Consider the following 23431-nt stretch of genomic DNA (forward strand, 5'->3'; position numbering starts at 1 on the left):
CTAATGCAATTTCCATATAAGAAGGATACATTTTGTTAGTAGCTTCAAACTACTGCAGCAAGGCTACTGCAGTGTAGCGTCAATTGTTTTATAAGGACGATTTAAAATAAGTAGCTCTGACAGCTTTATCTGGAAGAATTTTCTCTACCAAAAGACCAACTCTTCGTTTGAGACCTTTAGTATCAAAAGCAACAAAATCTATATTGAAACCTTTTACAGGAGAGTCAAGAAATAATTCACGCTCTGTCCTTTTTACTTTTCCAAAAGATTTTTCTTCTATTGAGCAATCACGATTGCTTATTGTTCTCACTTGACTGTTTTCATGTGCTATCATTTTATTTTCCCCCCACCTCCCTCTGCAGCACCACCGTCGACCGGCTCCTCACGATGATGCTCCTAAAGCGAAAACCGTCTCCAGGTTGCATCCATATGCTGCACACACGTGCATGCATACACAACTACATACACACACACGAGCACACACAAATACCTACACCTACACACACATACACAAACACATACACACACAAAAATATACACACACTCAAACACATACATATACACAAGCATACATACAGACACTTACATATACATACAGACACCTACACATACATACAGACACCTACACATACACACACCTACACACAACTACCCACACACTCATCACATTCATGCCTACACGCAACTATCCACACACTCATGCCTGCACACAGACACAAGCACATATGCCTACACACTCATACACATTCCCCACCACACACAAACACTCATACACACAACTACCCACACACTCATACCTGCACACAGACACAAACACACATGCCTACACACATACACATACCCCCTACACACAAACACACATACCCCCATACACACATAAACACACATGCCTACATACACACACACACACACTCGTGATTGCGAAAAACATAATTTGAATTCAAGAGGTCAAAATTCAAATTATTTATTTATTTTTTTTTTTACATTGAAAAACATTTGGTATACGACTTCATTTGGGTTTCCTTTTTTTAACTAGCAGTATTGTCTAATACGCTTTTTTTTCTTAATTTTCCATTCAAATTTCAATTAAATTCATGTGATCATTTCTTTTAGTATCAAAATCATTTAAATCTATTTTTGAAACATTTTCCAGGAGAGTCAAGAAATAATTCATTCTGTCTACTTTATTTTTCTTAATGTTTTTTTTTTTTTTTTTTTTGAAAAACATCTGGTATACGAATTTATTTGTGTTTCCTTTTTTAAATTGGCAGTAATGTCTAATTAGCTAAGTTTTTTTTTAATTCTCCATTTAAAATCAAATTAAATTTGGTACCTCAGTTTTATGTCATGTACTAGCCTATGCAATCAAAAATATAATTTATTTAAGTAATTTATAATAATTATGTTAATATTTCCCGGGCGGTTTTTGGCAACAGTTTCGACTGATTGGGACAGATTCGTTCCTCATCGCTTTGTAAAATAATAGTATGGGGCCTCCGTGGCTCAGTGGTAGAAGCTTCGTCCTCTAAGCCGGAGGTCGTGGGTTCAATTCCCGCCGGTGCCCCGAGCGCAGGACCGCGCCGACCCCATGTGCAAGGTCGTGCGGCGCACGTGGGTGCCACAGTCAAAAAGGCGATGAGTTCAAAAAGCCAGAGTTAAAAAAGGCGCTTAGGACAATGTATTTGTTTTAAATATTGAATTCAGTGTCTTTTCAACGATTCCGTATTTTAGGATAATTGTTTTTTTCTGGAAAAGATTTTAGCTTCAGATTTTAACGGGGATCTCTCTTCATTATTATACTCGGGTGGTTGAGGGACTCTATCGGCAACTTTTCGACATTGAAGTTCCAAAAGTATTTTTAAGACAATTTTCGATGAATTTAAGGAGCTCTCTACCGGAAATGTTTTGGAACTGAAATCTCAAAATCAAAATTGCGCGCCACCTTTGTTAACGCTAAGAAAATTAACGAGGTTTGGAACTCTCCTCTCTCGAATTTTGAAACTGGGACTCTAGAAACAGAATTTTATCATCGCTGTGTTAGGGAAAGAAACGTTCTAGAAGTAGAAACAATTTGCAAAATTGAATTTTAGAAACGCGATTTTAAATCATCTTTGGTATCGTTAAAGGAACGCATAAGGTTCAAGCACTTCCCTCTGCAAATTTATCAAAAATGCAGTTCTAGAAATGAAATTTTAATTGTCGTTCGATGTTGTTAAAGAGAGAGAATTCGAAGACTCACCTGTAATTTTTCCAAAATTGAAGTTATAAAAACGCAACTTCGCTCCTCCCTTGAAGAATTCTTAAATCCGCCCTTCATTATACTTCAATTTTGAAATATAATCGGTGCGTTGTTGTCATGTTTCGACAGGCATAAAAGATTAATTATTCATCAACTAGAGATTAGAGAGGTATTTAGAGCGGCGTTGACTTTGATGTTTACAATATTGTCTATTTACAAAACGCATTAGCAAATCAGAGGAGCTACTGAACTTGAAATAACTTCGAGATAGGAAGTAAAAACGGAGATTATATTCCAAAATGAAATATTAACGCATTGTTTTTTAAATAAACAAAATGTTGAACATATTTTTTCCGCATTATATTTGTCTACAAAACTTCACTCCAGGTGCAAACTATATATTCCATGAACGTCACAGAAGAAAGGCGCTCAAACGACATTTGCACGACGGCGCCAAACAGGCTTAGCGCGGGCCTGCCTGGGTGTTATTTCCTTCTCTTGCGTTGTAAATCTTTCTTATGTATGTCCGGAGGCAAGGTGCACGGCACACCGTCTTTGGTAAATGTGAAACTATTTAGCTTCTAAATAAATAAATAAATAAAAATAATAGTATCAACAAAAAGTATGAGTTATGGAAGGAAAACTCTTTTGAAAATTCATGGATTGATCTCCTTTTTAGGTTAAGCGTCATATTTAGTCCCTCTCGACAGTTATAATATTTTTCTCATAACCCAAACTAGTTAAATAATTTCTTTCTTTTCTTTCTTTTTTTTGACCTCAGTAAAACGTGGGTTGCATTCTATGTGAAAACTAATTTATTCTTTGTTTCAGGTTCATCGATAACTTACCACATGGCCTAGAATGATTCTGCAACTGTACAAATGGAGTTACTAAATATGATAAGTAAGTGTTGTTTAATCTAGTAAGCTTTTATCAATGTAATATGTGTAATTACTACTAATTTTGTTATAGACAATTTTGCATTGAACGAGTTAACTTTCAATTACATAAAACACAGCATATTTACTATTGACTTTTTAAACTAAACATTTCTATTCTGTATTTAACCTAAGTCCTTGCAAAAGCAAAGTATTTTACACATTTAGTGCGAAGTGATACATCTCACTTAAGATTCTTAAATATTCTGTACCACAATGTGTACTCATAACTTAAAGATTAATTTTCATAATATGATTAATGTGGGCACACGTTCTAAACGTATCATTTGAAGAAACTTTTAATGTGCCGAATCTTCCTCCTAAATCAGGAATCGTTGCAAAAAAAAAAAGATTTTATACCATTTGATATGAAACAGAAAGCTTGATTTAAGAAAAAGCAGCTTTTGCATTGAAAATTAGCCGACAGCTTTACATCAGCAAATGCACGAAAGCTGCACATATCACTTGAGAGAACCTTTGCAGCACCAGGTTCACCTAACAGATAATGACCCTTCCACTTAACTAGCTAATGACTCTCTAATATTACCCGAAACACATTTGCAAGTGAATGAGTGACATTCTTTAAAATTTCTCAAAGGAAACCCGAAATCTATACTCCGTAACATGAGGCATAAAAACGGGTCACATGGGCCACTGTGCGGGCCATATATGGCTCGCGAGCCATAGGTTGGACGCCACTGTTCTAAATGTATCGTTTGAAGAAACTTTCAATGCGTCAAAGCTTACACCTAAATCGGGAACCGAAAAAAATCAAGTTTTTTTACCATTTGATATGAAACAGAAAATTTGATTCAAGAAAAAGTAGTTTAAACATTGAAAATTAGCCGACAGCTTTAAATCAGCAAATGCACGAAAGCTGCACGCATCGCTTCAAAGAACCTTGGCAGTGCCAAGTCCTCCACCTAACTAGCTAATGACCCGTTAATATTACTCGAAACACATTTGCAAGTGAATGAGTGACATTCTTCAAAATTTCCCAAAGGAAACCCGAAATCTATTGTGGCACGGGTTGCAACAGTTCTATCTCCCAGAAAAATAGTGGGCTTAGTTCGATAGGGTGGGGGGCAGGAAGGGGAGAGAATCAACAGCTTTCGAACAAAATTCTTCGTATTGAAACTTGGAAGCAACAGAAAAAAAAAGCCCATGCTGCTTATTCAATTTCGTATTTGCACAACTAAAAAATGCGCCACAATCGACAATACTCTTACGCGGAAGAAAAAACGATTGTTGGAACGATTGAGAAAAAATATATATGCAAATGTGATTTCTGAGTTGTCTGCAAGTGATTCTCACATATTTTTAGGAGCATAGCAGCGTGTTTTTTCCTATTTTTTTTAAAATATCTTTTGATTTGGATTTTTTTTTCTCCCAATTTTCAGCATGGAGTGGATGTTCGCTGTTTCAATTGTATTTGTTCGAGGAAAGATTTGGTGTTTTTTCATGCATATATGACAGGATATTTACTTTTGAGTGTTCCAAAAGTGTTTAAACCCCAGCTATGAGGGATATTTCTGGAATAAAGTGCTTAAGAATATTCTAAAAAGGATCGTTTTTTGGATGTAAGTGTAAATACCATCTGTTTTGACGCCAATAAAGTGAAGAAGCTTCTATATATGTTTTTTTGCTCTCGTTGATCGTTTAGACTTTAGAGAACGTTATAAGAAACGATTAAACTTTTTTTTTTTGAATTTATTTAAAATCAGAATAAATCAAATAATTATCGTACATAATATTCTTAAACGAAATAGGAGCTTGCTGTAGCTCTACAGATTTACGCTTTATTTATGTTTGTTATTCATTTTAATCATATTATGTTTAAAAAATCTTTTCAATTGCTCTAAAAATTTTAATATAAATATTGTTTTGAAGCATTCTCTTCGTAGCATGTACTGTAGGTGGCGAAGTTTTAACATTAAATACAACCGCAAATGCGAAATGGTTTTTTTTTTTTAACAACAAATTTACATTTATCGATGTACTAGCTGCCTCGTCCGAATTCGCACGGCGTACCTTGAAAATAAAAGTTACGTCAAGTGACGAGTGTTAAACAATCAGGCTTGAACAAAAAAAAAATCTAAAATTTTCCAAAAGATCACGAAAAAATAATTATGAAGGAAACAATTTATATTTCCCGATTGCAGGAAAAGCTTCAAAACAAAAGCAAGAATTTTACTTGTTTACAATCGAGAAAGAAATGGCAACAAATCTTTCTCCTCAGTGACTTTATTCACGTTAATTGAATCTGAGCTCGCGGCAGACGATAAATTTCCGATTTAATATTGATGTTCCTAAACTAAAAAATGCTTATAACTATTCTCCTGTTGATTTCATAGCCTTGGATTTTTTAAAATTCGAAGGAAGCAAAATTATTTCAGGGGTATTTTTCTTGGGCTTTCGAAAGAGACTGAAATCAGGGCAATCGAATACTTATTTCGAGTAGAAATAGCCATTTAATATCATTTTCGGGTCCAAAAATTAAAATTCGAACGCTTCGGTTCTTTTTTTGGTGTTCGAAAACCCCTCTACGTTTCTTCTCGGGTGCCCAAGAACCACTTTGCCAAATTCGGTCGATATCCGACGTAAACTGTGTGTATAACTCTGTTTTATTTATATAGATTTCTCAGAACATAATTTCGGAACATAATTAATCCTTCGAGAAAGATTTCTTACATGAAAATGGATTTGCTTCATTTAATTTCGCAAAGTTTTGAGCTTTTATTTAACTAATACAAAGTAAAATATTTACAAACATAAATGTTCTTTCGAAAAAACTACGTATCATTTTAAAGTTTGAGCTCTTTTCTTCTTCTCCTCACTACACACTTATTTTACACTTATAAAATTAATTTGCGTATCAGTCGAAATGCATCTGCTTTACATTAACTTATTGAAGGCACAAAATATAAAATGTTCATAAGCTCGGTTACTAAAAATAGTTGCAAAATTTGTTTCTTACTGTTTGGGAAAAGAGAATTATTGTCTTTTATAGTACACTACATAATTATCAAACATTTATTAGTAATTTTGAAAAATGAAAAGTTAATAACTACGCTTTGACTGTCAGTACCGAATTCACTGATGAATTGCTGCGGGCAAGTAAAAGGCAGAGACTGCAAAACTTTTTTTTTTTTAATTTTGTCATCTATTGTACGTTAGCTTCATTGTACAAGCTTGCTTATTTGGTTACCACTGAAAAAAAGCCCCGAAAAAAATCGAATTCCAACACTTCGCTTTTTAAGCACTTTTATTATACTTGGTCTGATTGTCAAAAAGTAATCTGAGGCCTGGTTTTGCTTACATTTCAGCAACTAGATCACTTAGAGACTAAACGACTTAGCTTCACTAAATGATTTGCTTAATCTTAAGGAATAACTTAACGCTGAAAAATGAAAATTCTGAAATAAAATTATTTTGGTTAGGATGAAAAATAGCAAATATCATGTAATTTCTCCATTAAATGTTTAAATATAAAACCCATTGTTACAAATTTTGTTGCCCTGCAACAGTAATGTAAAAAGCAATCATAAATGAAAATTTTCAATCAAGACTTCTCTGAAGCAAGGATGAAATAAGCAAGCATAAATCCTAGAGAGGAACAAGGATTAAATTTTAGTGCCAACAGCTTAAAGTTTTTTATAGTTTATATAGTTTTTTACCCTTTAAGTAAAGAGTATTTATATGAAAAAATAAGATGAAGTTCGTGATGGTAAAATTATTTTATTTCTGGAGTACATTTACACTAAAAAGAATAAAATAACATGATTTTTTAAAAAATACTAAGCACTTTTCCTAACGCACTCAAAAGGATAGAATAACCTTTCTGGGTCAGAAAGGACAATTTAAGCATTCCTGTAGCTTTCGAAAATTCCAAGAAAATGAAAGTGCGGCTCAAGTCATGAAGAGAATTTCTTATCATTATCTAGCTTTCAATACAAATTTCCTGGGAGAGTTTGGTTTGAAATGCCTTGAGCCGCAGTTTTCCTTGTTTGTGGTGTCATTTTCTTGAAATTTTCAAAAGCTACAGGAATGCTTAAATTGCCCTTTCTGACCCAGAAAGGTTAATTTGTCCTTTTGAGTGCGTTACGAAAAGTGCTTAGTATTTTTTAAAAAATTCTGTTGTTTGAGAATTGAATTCAAAATGAGTTTCTTTAAATATCTCGAAAGCTCATTTCTGCAGATACTGCCGTATACCTGCTCACGGCAGAAATGGTTTGCTAAACTTGCTAAGACTCTGCACAAGTTCAGACATCGCCACATTGCGGCGATTTTGTCTTTTGTGATACTGAATCTGATCCTCGTATAGTCATTTGGATTAACGTCGCTTCAAAATTGCTCTCTTTTGAGCAGTAAGACTCATATTGTAAAAAAGTTATTATTTTTGTTGATATAAAACGAAATAAAAACTTAAAATATTGCATAGTTTTCCAAAAACTAAAAAATAATAATCATCATATCCGTTTAAAATATGTTCATAGCTTGGCTCTATATTATCCTTCCATTTAGTATCACTTTGAGTCACGTCGAAAACCAGATGCAAAATAGGTATTTAATAATTTAATAAAAGAAAGAAAGCGGAAGATATTTTTTGTTTTTCCCGAAACTTTGCACACTTAACATATACACCAGTACCCTGCTTTAGCGCATTAGGGCAAAAACAAACGAGGAAAAAAATGTTTTCACACTCCGCCCAAATATACGCGTTTCGATTTAATTTTTCCTTAAATGCTCTTTTTATATTTAAAAACTAGTATGTTGTGGCCATCACGAAACTTTCTTCTATATTTTTCTTTTTTTTCTGATCCCTCCCCATGCTTGACGAGGAAGCAATATTCCCAACAAAAACAAAATTACACATGCAAAAACTTGACGACTATCCCAATGTCTGAATTATTGCAAAAGCAAAGCAAAGAGCGAAAATTGAAAGTTATTTTAAAAGCCTTGCTTGAATTAATTACAAATATTTCATTTGTTAACAAACATAAGATGGCAACAGTTAAAAATTTTAAATCATTGAAATAATATTTCCTATCATTTCCATACAATTAAAATCACGAGAAATACGCAGACGACAATCTATTACGATTTATCTTTCTTATTGTTGCATTAATAAAAATATTTTTATTCGCAAAAAAAAAAAAAAAAAATTAACACCTCTTGGAGCGATCGGCGTCAGAATTGAACCAAAGCCTGCTTACATATGGATTCACATATATTCCAAATTTCAACCAGAACGTAGCATTACTTCTTGAGATAGGGCACTCAAAATGGAAAAAAAGAACGGGTGATTGCGCTACCCCCTTTTTAGCTGTTGACACAAGAATAAAATCAGTTCTTATACCCACTAAGGGCTACTTCCCGATAAATTCTTCTTTCATTCCGTTCATTATTTCTTGAGATACAGCAGTCACAATTGACGACAAAAAACGTTCTATAGCTCAACCCCCGTTTGAGTTATTGACACCAAAATTGAATCAGCACCTGTTCCTGTTAATACCAACATATGGACCAAATTTTGTTTGATTCCGCCAGTTACTTCCTGAGGAATAGCAAGCACGCGTAACTCGAAAAACGTCCCATTGCTCCACCCCCCTTGGAGGAATTCGCGCCAAAAACTAATGGGCACAAGTTCACATAGGGGCACATATGTGTACTAAATTTCGTTCGATTTCATGCGGTAGTTTTTGTTGTAGAGCGGCCACAAAAAACTGGTCACACACAGACGTGACACACATACACACACACACACACACACACATACACACACACATACAGACAGACAGACATTTTCCAAAAATGGTCAAAATGGACTCAGAACACATCAAAACGTTCGAATCCGTCAAAAATTCGAAATTCGAAAATTTGCACGAATCCAATACTTTCTTCTATATATTAGATATAGAAGAAAGTAAAAATCAAGATAATGTTTCTATTTTGATAACTAAATATTCATATATTAACTTGAAGAGAAATATAATTCCAACTACACAAAAAAACTGACGCAATGGGGTCGTTTCCAAAATTTTGAAAGTATTTTTTTTCTGAAAGAGCATGCTTAGAAACATAGGATCTGACCATTTTTAAAATAATTTGTTTAAGTTTAATATTTTTAAAAAATTACTTAAATCGATGCGATTTCATTGTTTACGCTTCTGTCATGTGACATCAAAAATTATGAAATGCCATTCAGTGTTGCCATTTACAGACCACAATATTTAATTCGCATCTGTACTCACGTGTATTGGTAACGCTATGGTTGATAGCAAGCGTAGAGAACAATTTTAATTCGCTTCTTGATTTTCATAACGTGGAAACGTGGTAGAAAGATGCGCCAAAGAGCATAATTTGTGACGTCATCAAGACCACGCCTTGTTTGAAAAATCGGACATTTTAAAAAAATAATTAAGAAATAACTGTTGGAAAAATAAAAGTATTTTCTGGGTCAATGTTATTATTATTATTTCTTTTTGCTAATTCTATCAATTTCAGTGACAAAAAGTACTCTTTTTGACTGAAGGAAACAACCCTATTCTCCTAATTTTGTTAATGCAGTAAAACTTCGTTTATCCGGCCCTTCTTTATCTGGATTTCTGGTTTATCCATAGCAAATTTATTGAGTTTTAAAAAAGTACATCCATTTAAATAATAATTCTGAATTAGGATAGCAGAAACTATAAATGTGTCATTGCTTTTTATTTTGATTAAATGTACAATTCCTGTGTAGTCGTACAATAAACTATACAATCAAACTCATTTAAAACGAGCTCTGACTTAACAAAATCTTCGTTTTGACGAGGGAATTAGAAATATTTGGATGGTTCAATGTTAAGTCTCTGGAAGCAAAACTCGTTTTTAACTAGTTAACTCCGGTTAAAGCGAGCAATATTTTTGTGATTCAAAAGATTTCTATTGACTTTCAGCAAAATGATGATTCTTAAATCTTTAAAATAAGTGGGGATGGCATTCTTTTTTTAATTTGTAATTAGAGAAGCTCTGAAAAATTACATATTCGTTGACGTCAATGTTATCATTTCCGTGATACTTATTTCCGAATATATTGTAGCTCAAATTCAAGCTACAGCGCTGGTAAAAAAAAGTTGCATCACCCTCGCCTTTTCGCAACAATGGGATTATGTGAGAAGTTTTGGTCGAGCGATTAACGATGAATGTATGTGAAATCCTGCAAAACTTATGAAATAAACATTTAACAGCAGGAATCCGATAATTGTTTACGTAGATCGGGGCTGTTTCCGGGCCAAGGTAAACTGCTGACCCCATGCTTCATTTCTAAACCTGCGTGTGAGTTTAGAGGAAAAAAAAGTACTTAACCCCAAGTCAATTTAAGTCTAATGGCAGGATAAAAGTTTTTAAACTGTTACTTACCAGTTTTGCCCTATGGCACGGAGCAGAATCATCCTGGAAAATGACGTTCGGAACTGAAGTAAAGTGATCCCGGATAGTAGGAAGCAATTTCTCCTCCAAAATGCCAATATACACCTGAGCGTTTACTGTTCCTAGCACAAAGTGATGCCCACCAATTCCTTGATCAGAAATACATCCCCAAATCATCTGGGATACGGGATGCTTGACTGTGTGTTGAATGCAGTTGGGATGATATTCCGCTCCTTTGCGGCACGGGTGATGCATTTTTTTTTTTTACCACCACTGTAATTCAAATTAAAAAGTCAATGAAAGCGATGACGAAACATTGGGAAGAATTTCGAACTAAACTACCATCAACATAGTACTCAATGTCGTTTGATATGCAGAAAAACTTTTACCGTTTTTCAAAGTCAGGGGTGAAGATGACGATATTCTGGCGAATGAGCATTCCTCAAAAGACATCAACAGCGCAGGAAGGATCCAATGAGACATTTCAAAGGAACTTACCAAGTTATTAGGCACATAAGATAAGTTGAAAACAAGCAAAGCAAGTATGTGAGAAGTTTAGTGATTTTTTCACGAACCCATTTTTTACGAGCACTCAGTTATAGCGAACAAATATCGAGGTCGCTTCTCTCTCGTTATAAGCAAGTTCGACCAGTGGCGTAGCTAGACCCGACTTTCGGGGGGGGTTACTTCTTTTATATATATATATATATATATATATATATATATATATATATATATATATATATATATATATATATATATATATATATATATATATATATATATATATATATGTATGTATGTATAATCGCTTGGAATTTTTTCCTTTTCTTTTTTTTTCTTTCTCTTCTCTCTTCTTTTTCTCTTTTTTTGAGACTAACTTTTCGGGGGGGGGGGTTTTGTCCCCAAAACCCCCCCCTTAGCTACGCCCCTGAGTTCGACTGTAGAAATCTAACAAACAACAGGGTGCGCTTGAGAGTGTCAGTCCGATACGAATGCAGGCTATCGATTTATGATAAAGGGTTTGCGAAAAACAATCCTACATATTTTTTTACAAAACATCTTTTGTTTCTGTAATAAAAAATAAATCTCCTTTTTAAAAATGTGTTTTGCTCATCATATTACTCGGATTATCCGTATTTTTGTTCATCCGGATCACCTTTGGTCTCAGTTAGTCTAGTTACTGCACTTTAATCCATGAAGAAAAAAAAAATGTGCGTGTACTCTCGGCAGAAGTGATAAATTTCATAAGATTAAATTATTATCATTATTTAAACCTATGAAAGTAACAATTGGCTTATGGTAGCTATAATAAGCAACGAAATTTTTGCATTGTATGTTATCTAAAAATCTTGCAAAGACTGCATCAAGTACAGTTCCATGACTTAAAGTGGCTTCTTCTGGCTTATTAATCATTTGTAATTGTAATTTGGATTGTAGAAACGATACTAAATTTTTAGCTCGATCAGAAGCAAAATTAACATTAAATCTCCGGTTAAAATTAAAGGAATTGTATAATAATCCTCATTAACTAAAGCAGAACTTTATTGTGTACAATGTAAAAGCTGTTTATGAATAAATTGAATAATACATGAAATACTTTTGTTTGGAGATATATACATGTTGGCAATACTAATTTGATGCTTTGCTTCATTGAGACATTCCACTATACACATTTCACCAATATCGTTTTGTGTTGCCGTATTAAAGCTTGTAGCATTATTAACATGTAATCCTATATTTGGAGTGACAATATTCATGCAATCAAGATAATTCTGATAAACTACTACGCCTCCTGAAAAAAAAAAAAGAACCGACTTCAAAATTGCTTTAAATGAAAAATAATTTTATTCTTTGATCACCATTCAGACTACTTTTAAACATAAGTATTGATGTCGGCGCAAAAACAATAGATTGAATGACGCGTCGTTTTTAAATATTTCGTTTATCAGAAAAAAGACTCAAACTTAAGAAACATTTTAGATTTTACTCTGTGATGAGCAAATTAAATGTTTATTTATTATTTTTGTTTTCTCGGCCGTCCCCAACCTCCGCGGTGCGGAGTCTGCGGGAATGAAGTTCGTTTCAAATATGTACACCTTATCACAGTTCAAAATCATAAATGAAGCGAGATATTTTTAGTATAACTAATTGCGAAAATGTTTCTGTTTTGAAAATAAATTTTAAAATGAAATGCTGTTTTGAATATATATTGTTATGTATTGTTTACAATGTTATTGGTATTATATTGTATTATTAAACTCATCTTTCGTTTGGAGATTGCGTTATGTTGCGACGATCACCATCTTCTGTTAGTTTCATTACTTTTTCTACTATCACTTAACGCTTAAAGCTGACCCAAAGAGTAAAGAAACGAAATTTCCTCGACCATTCGCGCTTCTGTCGTATGCGCAAACGAAAGGAACGCCGGACGAGTTTTGCGCCGTGAAGCGCGTTATGTCACAAATTGGTTTACCATCCCATAAGAAGTTATCACTTCAAAAGTATTATTATTAACTGGAAAATCGACCGTCAACATATATATGACGGGTGAAAATTGCTTCTACATTTGAACGAAGCAATTGCCTGTTTAGTGATATTTTGAGAGTTGAAATTGTAACCCTAATTCCAGTGGATGAACCCAAAACTCCAGTAGCTAGCGTTCATCGTTGACCGTTTTTTCGTTTCTTCATTCCCCTGAAATCACACAGTATTACCAGTAAAACAGTTAAATTGCCGGATCCAGTTCAGCCTTGTCACAACAAAACCTTTCCCTGCGTGTTAAACATTACCAAAACATATTATCAAATGATCATGGCGTGGTGCGAGTTTCATTGTTGATGACGTTAGGAGCATTACTCGATCATTGGCTATTTTATATATGAGGATTTACTTATCAATTTGTAAAAATATTGAAATCACTCACAACTTAAAAAAGGCTGTGAAATTAAACAGACTAGAACTCACAACTTAAACAGATCAGAACTTACAACTTAAAAACGGAATTTTCCATTGCTTCTCATGGAAAATTCCGTAAGAAGATATCTAACCTCTGACTTGCACGTGGATCATCAATCTTCTTTATCTCCAACTCAAATGTATTGACTCCTGACAGCAGTATAAATACTACTTATCTGCTTTTGTAATTGTCATCACACTGAAATTATACTTATCACCAAATTTTTCACTCGCATTAAAAAAATAACTTTCCACCTGCTTCTGCTCTTACTTCGCACAGCTGAAACTTTTTTTAAAGCAAAACATTTTTCTTTTAAATAGTTTGCCTTTAGCAAAAGAATCAAGAAAATGTGTTAGAAGAACAGGTGCTTATTAGGTTTTGCTCCAACATTCAGGAAGGGAGTTTCCCCCTTCGATGGTTTTAAGATTTATATAGACGAAAGAAAGTGGCGTTAACCATTTTTGGGGCTCCTTTGTCAAATGTAAGCAAGTTTAATGTGCAGTTTTGAAATTCTTTCACGGCCTTTATGTCGTGGGGGGCCCCTCGAAATACTGGCCTTTGCGGAAAGGTAAATCCGTCACTGCATATTAGTTGTTGGAGAATTACTATTTTCAGTCTTAATTTAATCGGATTTATTTTTAAGACGACGATCCCAGATATAAACTGTTATTCCTGACCCAATTTTTATTTCTGTACTATTAAAGTTTTTCTCACAGAACTCCCTCTTGTTTTAAACACACATACCGATGCATTTGAACGATTTTTTTTAATTATTATTTTGCTATATTTGTCCTTCAACTTATTGTTTTCTTTAATCAGTTCTTTTTGTCAACCTTGAAGGTACCGTTACGAAAACCAGTCAGGACACGATTTTCCTTGAATCAACTTTGTTGCACAAATAATTGTATTGACATTAGTGGAACTTTCACATAATTTTGTGTGATTTTCGAATATTGGTAGTTTTTTCAACAAAATGAAAATGTGTTGTTAAAAACATATTTTTTCCTCGTCCATTTTTCCAAATCGTCTCACATAGTCGACAGATGGCACCACTGTAGTTTATGATGGATTTGAGTCGTCAATGGTTGAAGTAAGAATTTGAAAATCATTTGCACTGCTAGCCGATGAATCATTCAAGTTACGAGGGGTGACATTAAAAGGAAGAATCAGTTGTAATGAAAGGGTGGGAGTAGCGGGTTTCACTTCCTTGCTAATGTTTACCAAAAACTATTGCCCATACATTCTAAAAATCACCGTTAAATTAAAGATAAAAAAAGCAAATAATAAAAAACGTGAAAATGTGTGTGTGTGTGTTTTTTTTTTTTTTTTTTTCTAAAAACATTTCAAATAGAAACAACTTTTTTAAAACGAATTAACTTTTTTAAAATTTAAATAAAATTTGTCAAAAATTTAATTGATTGTAAATAATAAAATGAAGGAAATATCTCTGGATGTCACTGCATGTCCGTTTTGATATGTTTAAAAGGGGGTTATTTAGGGGTTGTTCAACTATGATCACGTTTTGAGGGAGACAAGGGGTTTCGTAAAATAGTGATGGTTTGTGGCAAGAGAGAGGGAAGGGAAACAAATAGCGTGACGTTGTAACATCAACATTGTGCTTAAATAAAAAACATTTAGAAGACATAAATTAAACTTTTTTACTCTTGAAATTTAAATATTTTTCATCCTATATTTGTTTACAGACAAAATACTGTTTTCTTTTGGTGATTTTGTTTTGTATTACTTACATTATTTTGTATTAAAAACACCGATTTTGTTTTGTATTACTTACATTATTTTGTATTAAAAACACCGATTCAGGTTGGTTTTAAATTAACTTCAAATTAAAAGTTTACGCTTAAAAACCTAAATCATTTCAACCTAATTATTTTTTAATTTGTTTTATTTTATTCGTTGTGTTTGTTTAAAAATGTTGAGGACAAAAAAAAAAAGTCCGAAAACAGAAACAATTTATTTACAATGGCATTTAAAACAGAAAAACAGAAAAAAATTACTAGAGCAATTAAAACGAATCATATCTATAAAAAGGAAAATATCTGGGTATGTTTTGAAGATGGATAGTTCATGAATATTTCATTTAAACTATGTCATTCTACACGCAATGTACCAGACAGCCCGATTATCACACCCGGAGAGTGCAGTTTCGTTCCTATTAGAACTCCTCAGTATTCGCTTTATCTTCCAGTTTGTTGGCACCCTCTGCTTCAGTGAGATGACATTTGCCTCAAGCTCGATTATTCACTATTCCAGACTGAGGAGTTCTAATAAGAATGAAACTGCAGTCTCTGGGTGTGATAACAGGGCTCCCTGATATATTGCATGTGGTTCTGCCCTAGTCCTGGCTTAGGAGCGGTAACAAACTGCTAACATGTCATTCTATTTACAAACTACAAAATACTGTTGTTTTCAGCAGCTTTTTGACATTAAGTTTTTTTGTTGAAAACTTAATCTTATTTGATACAAAATAAGTACACATACAATGGTAATTAATTTTATGCTAATGAACGAGGATGCGGGTTTGTGTGTTTCATGTAAGCACATAGTTAAAGCTCAAAAGTAAAATTTGAAATATGCTGCATGATTTAACGCTTTGCTTATAAACTGAAATGCTGTATGCTTGTGTGGCATAGAGTAAAATTAGACAGATGAACTACATAGTTCCTCTAAAACACTAACATACTTAAACAAACTTGGTAATTACATCATATTTTGTATGTAATGTGATACAATTGTATCACCATTAGAGATAAAAACAGTCGGGGGAAAAAACGGAAAATTTCGGAAAAAAATGAGAAAAAAAAACCTTTTTTTTTTCCAAAGGAGTTTATTTTCACTTTTGAAAAATTGAATTTTTCAACTTTTCGGGAAGTTTCATATTGAAGTTTTCGGCAAAAAGTGATAAAATTAGAAATTTCTCATACTTAAACTCTGATGCTATTTCTTTCTCCCCCCAAGCCCTCCTTGTATGTTAAAATACTGTCTAACTTTGATAATGCAAGTTGTTGCATCATAATGTAATTTGCATATAGATCAAAAAAAAAAAAAAAATAATTTTTACGCAAAAAATGAAATTTTTTTTCCCAAAATTATCTCAACCATATCAATAAGAGGAACTGTTGGAGGTGAGAGTATGTATATACAGGAAGTTCCGTTTACACATGCAAGACCTTTATTTTCGCAACCGTAAGTTCTAGGCGTATACTTTCAATTACAAAAATATTCAAAATCAGATGCAAAGTTAAGATATTCCAAGTTTGACGCAAAAATAAAAATTAGTCAAAAAATAGAAAATTTAACTTTTTACACGGGCTCTAGGTCCACTAACTAATATTTAGAGAAATAATCTCCATTGAAGACTATTACTGACACCAAAAAAAAAATTTTTGACTTTTTTGCGATCAAAACTCAAGAAGATATTCCAGTTAAAATTTTTAAGGGGACATGCAGAAGATTAGATTGGAACTTATGTCCTTTCAGAAGAATGACAGGTCGTTAAAGTAAGAAAAACAAGGTGTTCATATTTTTCATTGCTATTCAAAAATAAATGCAAATGTTATGCCGTAACATGCAAAAACATTCCGCAAAGCCTCGAACGATTTGAAAAACCACACACTCTGTGTACACATTTTATTTTAAACACTTGTTAACCACTAAATTTTCCCCCAAAAGGTGTTATTGACAGCGAGTGAAAAGTGGTGTAGGTCACAAAACGCTGCGTTTCATATCTCTGTGAATATTGGCAGTACTAATTTCAAACTTTTGTGATAGAATTATTTTTCAATGGAGATTATTTCCCTAAATATAAGTTAGGGGATCTGGAGCCCGTGTAAAAAATTAAATTTTGTATTTTTTGACTCACTTTTATTGTTACTTCAAACTTTCAATATCTTAACTCTGCATCTGATTTTAATGCTTAACCTTTTATATGTTCCAAGAAAAACAGAGCTATTAAGAAACCCTATCTTTAACCATTTAAAAATAAAAAAACCCAATTTTTTTATATTTACCACAAAAAAAAAACGAAAAAAACGGGTTTTTTCCACCACTTCAAAATTTCAGAAAATTTTACATCTCGAATCATCATGCATATATATAATTGATGACCGAATTATATATGCATGGTGAAATAAGACACTTTGTGACAAAGAGCAGGGATGGTATCAAAATATTGAAAATAAAACTGACATTTATGAACAGCCCTTTAAGAAAAGCATATTGTCCCCTCCGGTTTTTTGAAGAATTTTTAGGTACATTTCGCGCATAGTTTTCCCTGTTTTTTCTCCTACCACATCTCCCTCAAACAACATTATTTTTTCTGAGCTGTGAATTGTTTCAAAATGTTAGCTTTGTAAGGGCAGTGCAAAACAATATTTTAACAGTTAGGAAAATGAAATTTATTGCAACTTCTCATCAAACAGTTTCAACAAAACATAGCATCTGTAACAAAAAGTATCATAATAAAAGCTTTTAATGTTCACATCTTTATTTATAACTCTCGCCTTCGGCGGCTAAATAGTTTACACAATTCGCTTTTCATGCCATTCACTTTTACGCCAAGAAGCTTCTTAAATACATTTGGCGGCGATACAAAAAATGTAATCCTCACATAGCATAACTAGCAAACAATGTATATTTATTTCTAACTTAAACTGAATTCTTGGAAAAACTTCATTGTTACAAAATCTGAACAGTTAGAGCGCTATTAAAATTGAATTTTACTCTTTACAACAACACACAAAACAGTAACAGAACACTAAATTCGGGAGCAATTGGATGAAATACGCTAGAAATCGCATAAAGCATTAAATAACTTTTATTTCTAATTGGTCACCCAAAAATCGTGTGGGAGATGTGCAACGTTTGCACGAGACAAGCGCAAAACACAAATAACGTTTTTTTTTTCTTTTTTTTTAATTATATACGCAAATTCTTGGAGAACTTACAGCAGAAATATTAACAAACTCTTTTCTTCTTCAAAACAATTGCCGACAAATCTTCTATGGTATCTAAATAGTATTGTTTTGAGTTGCAACAATGAGTTTAGCTTGATAATAATAACTAATTTCGGTTCACTAATTTCATATTTCTCCGCATGTCAGCAACAGCCTTTAGATTTTATTTTAAAATTAGATCGTTTAGAAAGTATGAAATGAAAAGAAAAACATAACTAAATGCTTTATGAATCAGAAAAAAGTTCTGAAGGACTAAATGTAAATTTCAGGTTATTGCACGAACAAACCTCATTTTTTCCTCCATTTCTAAAAGAACTGCGTGTGTAAATGAAAAATACAACTCAACTCAACTCGATGGAAACGCAAGAAGAAACGAGTACTGAACAATATATCCAGATCTCCATTTTCTGTCTGCATTCGATTTGCATACAAAAATAGGCATTCCGATTTCCCAGAAATTGCGATATGTTTTTTCGGGCCGTTTTTGAATAACCATGCACGTGAAACAAACGATTCTATTCCTACCTCTACGAGCGAGAAAGGAATGAATATAAAATATGAGATTGCACTTGAAAGATGTTGAAATTTATTTTTGCTTGAACGAAGCAGAATACGAAAAATGGTTGAGACTACATATGCAAAGCTTTATTTGGTGTACGTAAATCTCCTTTCGTAATTTTCTGATTTTAGCACGAATGCACTTTGATTGAAATTTGATTGCAGCGCATGAAATTACGGAAAAACAAATTAATATGCCTGTGATTAATCACAATTTGATTTTAGTTATTTTCCATAGTGGCAATTTCAGTCAGCTTGATTACTTTAAGTGATTTCCGTTTCTTGGATTCAATTAGCAGTGTCTAGATTGTAGCACATTAACAAGTGTTTTATATTCAAAAAAAATATTAGATATTAAATTTCTGAATTAATTTTGCAAAAGAAACTTATTTGGAATCCCTCATTTTACTGCACATTCTTGTTTTTAAAATCTTCTGTAACTTTTTCAACAGGTCCGTTCCTTGCAATCACAAACTATGTTCGAAGTAAAAAAATTCTTCAAAAAACAAAATGATGGCTTTTTTGTTTCTAAAATTAATTACAGGCTCATGTTAAGTTATCATCCGTTATCAAAAGTCATTTCGAGTATGATTACCACTGAGTTCATAATCGGCGATAAACTTTAGGGTAAAGTGAATTTGAGTTATAAAATGCAGAAGAAAAATATTCATTTTTTCCCTAGACCATCACCAGACAATAACACACAATGTGGTTGTTTCCCTCAGTCAAAAGTACTACTTTTAGTCACTGAAATTGATAGAATAAGCAAAAAAAAAAATATCTTAGAACGAGAAAAAACTTTCATTTTCCCAACGCTCAATTTTTAACTAATTTTTTTAAGTGTCCGATTTTGAAAACAAGGCGTGGTCTTTATGACGTCACAAATGGTGTACTTTTGCGCATCTCCACTGGTGATTCTACGCCATGATAATCAAGGAGCGAATTAAATATTGCGCTCTACGCTTGCTATCAACCCTATCGTTGCCACTGCATATGAGTAAAGATGCAAATTAAATATTATGATCCGTGAATGCATCAGTGAATGGCATGTCATCATTTGTGATGTCATCGGATGAAGTAGTAAGCAATGAAAGCGCAACGATTAAAACAATTTCTTAAAAATACCAAATTTAGCCAAATTATTTAAAAAATGGTCATATCCCATGTTTTTAGCATGCTCTTTCAGAAAAAAAATACTTTTAAAATTTTACAAACAACCCCATTGGGTGAAAACAATTAAACAGTTTCGGCCAACTGTTTTTGCCAAAGCAACGGCATATTGGTTGGTTTTGCAAAATTGCTTAGTGTGGATAGATAATAACCAAGACGAATGACATTGAAAGTAGTTCATCTTCGCTTCTGAAAGCTAAAACTAAACTAAAACCAACACCTATAGTTAAAGCTTACTATTTCAAAGATTTCTCCAGTGGGAAAGTCTTCCTATCACTCTTCTATATTTATCTCACTTCAATAGAGCTACAGTGGTGGTAAAAAAAATTGCAGTCAAGCATCCCGTATCCCAGATGATTTGGGGATGCATTTTTGATCAAGGAGTTTGTTTGTCACTTTGTGCAAGAAACAGTAAACGCTCAGGTGTATATTGGCATTTTGGAGCAGAAATTGCTTCCTACTACCCGGGGTCACTTTACTTCAGTTCCAAACGTCATTTTGAAGGATGATTCTGCTCCGTGCCGTAGGGCAATACTGGTAACAATTTAAAAAACTTTATCCTGCCATTTGACTTATATTGACATGGGGCTAAGCAATTTTTTTTTCTCTAAAATCACACGCAGGTTCAGAAATGGCAATATGAGCATGGGGTCAGCAGTTTGCCTTGGCCCGGAAACAGCCCCGATATACGTAAACACTTATCGGATTCCTGCTTTTAAATGTTTATTTCATAAGTTTTGCAGAATTTCACATACATTCATCGTTAATCAGTCAGCAAAAATTTCTCACATAATCCCATTGTTGTGAAAGTGCGAGGGTGATGCAATTTTTTTTACCAGCACTGTAAGGATTAAAATAGATGATTTTGGATATCCAAATATCTGCATTTTAATAACTTTAAATAGCTTATTTGGCGAGGGCCAAATAGGTCTCTTTGACCATTCAAGAGCCTTTCAAATTACAGTGATGTTTGGACATAGGTGGATTATTGGTTAGTGGCCTATTAGTTCAAGATCGTAAGTTAAATTCGCATTCTATTCAATGAATTTCAAGAATTTAATAACGAATTTCAGTTGAAGATCTATCTGGCTTGGATACTCCAAGCTAAATAAAGTTATTAGTGCAATTTTGCATTTTCACATCATCATTCATTTCGTGCAAGACATTATCTGGTGGGTAACTAGGCGTCAAAATTCTTAAGTGTTAATGGCTTTCCACAGATGGAGGTGCCACATGAAAGCAAAGTTGCTAGTCTCTGACAACTGACTTTTGAGTCTAAAAATTTAAGGACTCGAAACACGCAGTTTAGTAACCCCATTACAAGCAAACAAACAACGTTTAGAGGAGGAAATGATACCTTCATTGTTATTAACTAGAACAAGAATTTTTAACCTTTCAGACTCTGAGGTCATGGTCATGCCTCGACCCCCGCTATATGTGCTTAATACAAGTAAAAGATTAGGAAATGGAAACTGATAAAAATTACTGAAGCTAATCATGCAGCAAAAATCTACACTGTAAAAACCATTCAGGAACGATCCTGGAAAATAACGGGCAGCTGATGTGCCTAATTTCTGACAATAACATATCTTGCAAAACCCAGAAACGTTTTCCGCTAAAATTCAGTAACCTTCCTAACATAATCCTGGAAGCCTTCTGAAGTTTCAAAAATCTTTCCCTTTAAAGTGAATTTAGGAAAGTATATACTGTAATAGATTGTTGGCACCTTCCTGATTTATCAAGGAAGATCCAAAACCAGTGTAGCAACCATGGCCAAAGCTAAGCCAGAATTGCAAGCAAATATCAAGAATTTTACTCGCCTGCAGTTCTTGCAAAGCTACATAGTCCATGGACTTATTCGCTCTCTTTGGGAGTTAATCAGTCCGGACGGGTCGTAATCGATTAGATGCCATTGCACTTTATAAATACGCTCAGTTAATCTTTAAACGTATCGTAAACGTACGTAAAAAATACGTTCAACGTATTTTTCACAACAGTGAAAAGTCTGTATTCGTGCAACTTGTAGTAATTCAGGAAACATTTTGACAATGATACTTGATTTTTCCAGGAAGTGGGTAAGAACCATATAAGTCCCGAAACATAACACGGAAATACTCAGCAGTGTTTCGGAATTTTTTTACAATGTAGATAATTTCACACCCAAAATTTAACTTTAAAGTAAAGAACTTTGTTTCATACACGTATTAGTTTTTCGATATAATCCAGTATCTAGGTGAGGTTGACGTGCCCCATCAGTGACTTTCACAACATTAATAAGAGGGCTGACACTGCTATTTAATCCTCTCACACGTAACCACAAAATTGTGTGAAACTTTTAATATTTTGTTTTATACACTCACGCCTCTCTTGAAATTCTTCTACGACCCCTGGAGGGTTGGGGGAGGGTAAGTTGAGAGTCGCTGAACTAGAGCTAAAGCATGAGCAATGTTCCAAATTATTAAGTTGCATAATTTATTAAAAAAGAATTTTTTTCACTTATGCAACTCAATGGGAAACCAGTTTTTTTTTGACAAGACAAGTTGAGTGAAAAACTGAAGATGATGCAAAAACAAATTTAATTGTCCGTTTACACAGTCCCTAGTGTCCATGTTGAACATTAAAAACCGCTGCTGTACAAATCTATGTTTCAGGGAGAGTGTTGTACCTTGGGACACTTTTCATATTTTAATTTTTAACGTCAATTATTTGAATCAAATTTAAAATCTAAAAGTCACATTTAAATACCCCACCATACTTCTATGCAATATATATATATATATATATATATATATATATATATATATATATATATATATATATATATATATATATATATATATATATATATATATATATATATATATATATAGACAGTTTGAAAATAAAATGTTGCCAGTCATTTTAAGTAAAAGATCCAAGCTGTACCAAGGTACAACATCCTATTGTACCTTGGGACACATCCTGTTGTACCATGAGAAAGTCTTCATGATTCAGGAAGCGGCCATATGCTTGAATCATTTTTGCACCAAAAAACAAAAAAAAAAACAAAAATCCTGGAAATGAATTAAAACATGAATATTTAATAATAAATTATGAGTTATAATCTAACATTAAATGTGTTTAAAAGACTACATAAGATTTGAACATTGTTCCTTGTTCCTAAACATATGAAATAAGAATTTTG

At 33.2% G+C, this 23431-nt stretch overlaps 1 long non-coding RNA gene across 1 annotated transcript in view; it reads left to right on the forward strand.

Moving 5' to 3' along the window:
- The first annotated feature begins 3071 nt into the window (after positions 1 to 3071).
- The window catches only part of LOC129228206 (uncharacterized), a 118653-nt gene continuing 98293 nt past the window's right edge, over positions 3072 to 23431 (forward strand). The window contains exon 1 of the long non-coding RNA XR_008580900.1: positions 3072 to 3142. This is a non-coding gene — a long non-coding RNA (uncharacterized LOC129228206). The remainder of the gene's footprint in view (positions 3143 to 23431) is intronic.

The sequence above is a fragment of the Uloborus diversus genome, chromosome 8 (genome assembly GCF_026930045.1).
Source record: "Uloborus diversus isolate 005 chromosome 8, Udiv.v.3.1, whole genome shotgun sequence".
Classification (NCBI taxonomy): Eukaryota; Metazoa; Arthropoda; class Arachnida; order Araneae; family Uloboridae; genus Uloborus; species Uloborus diversus.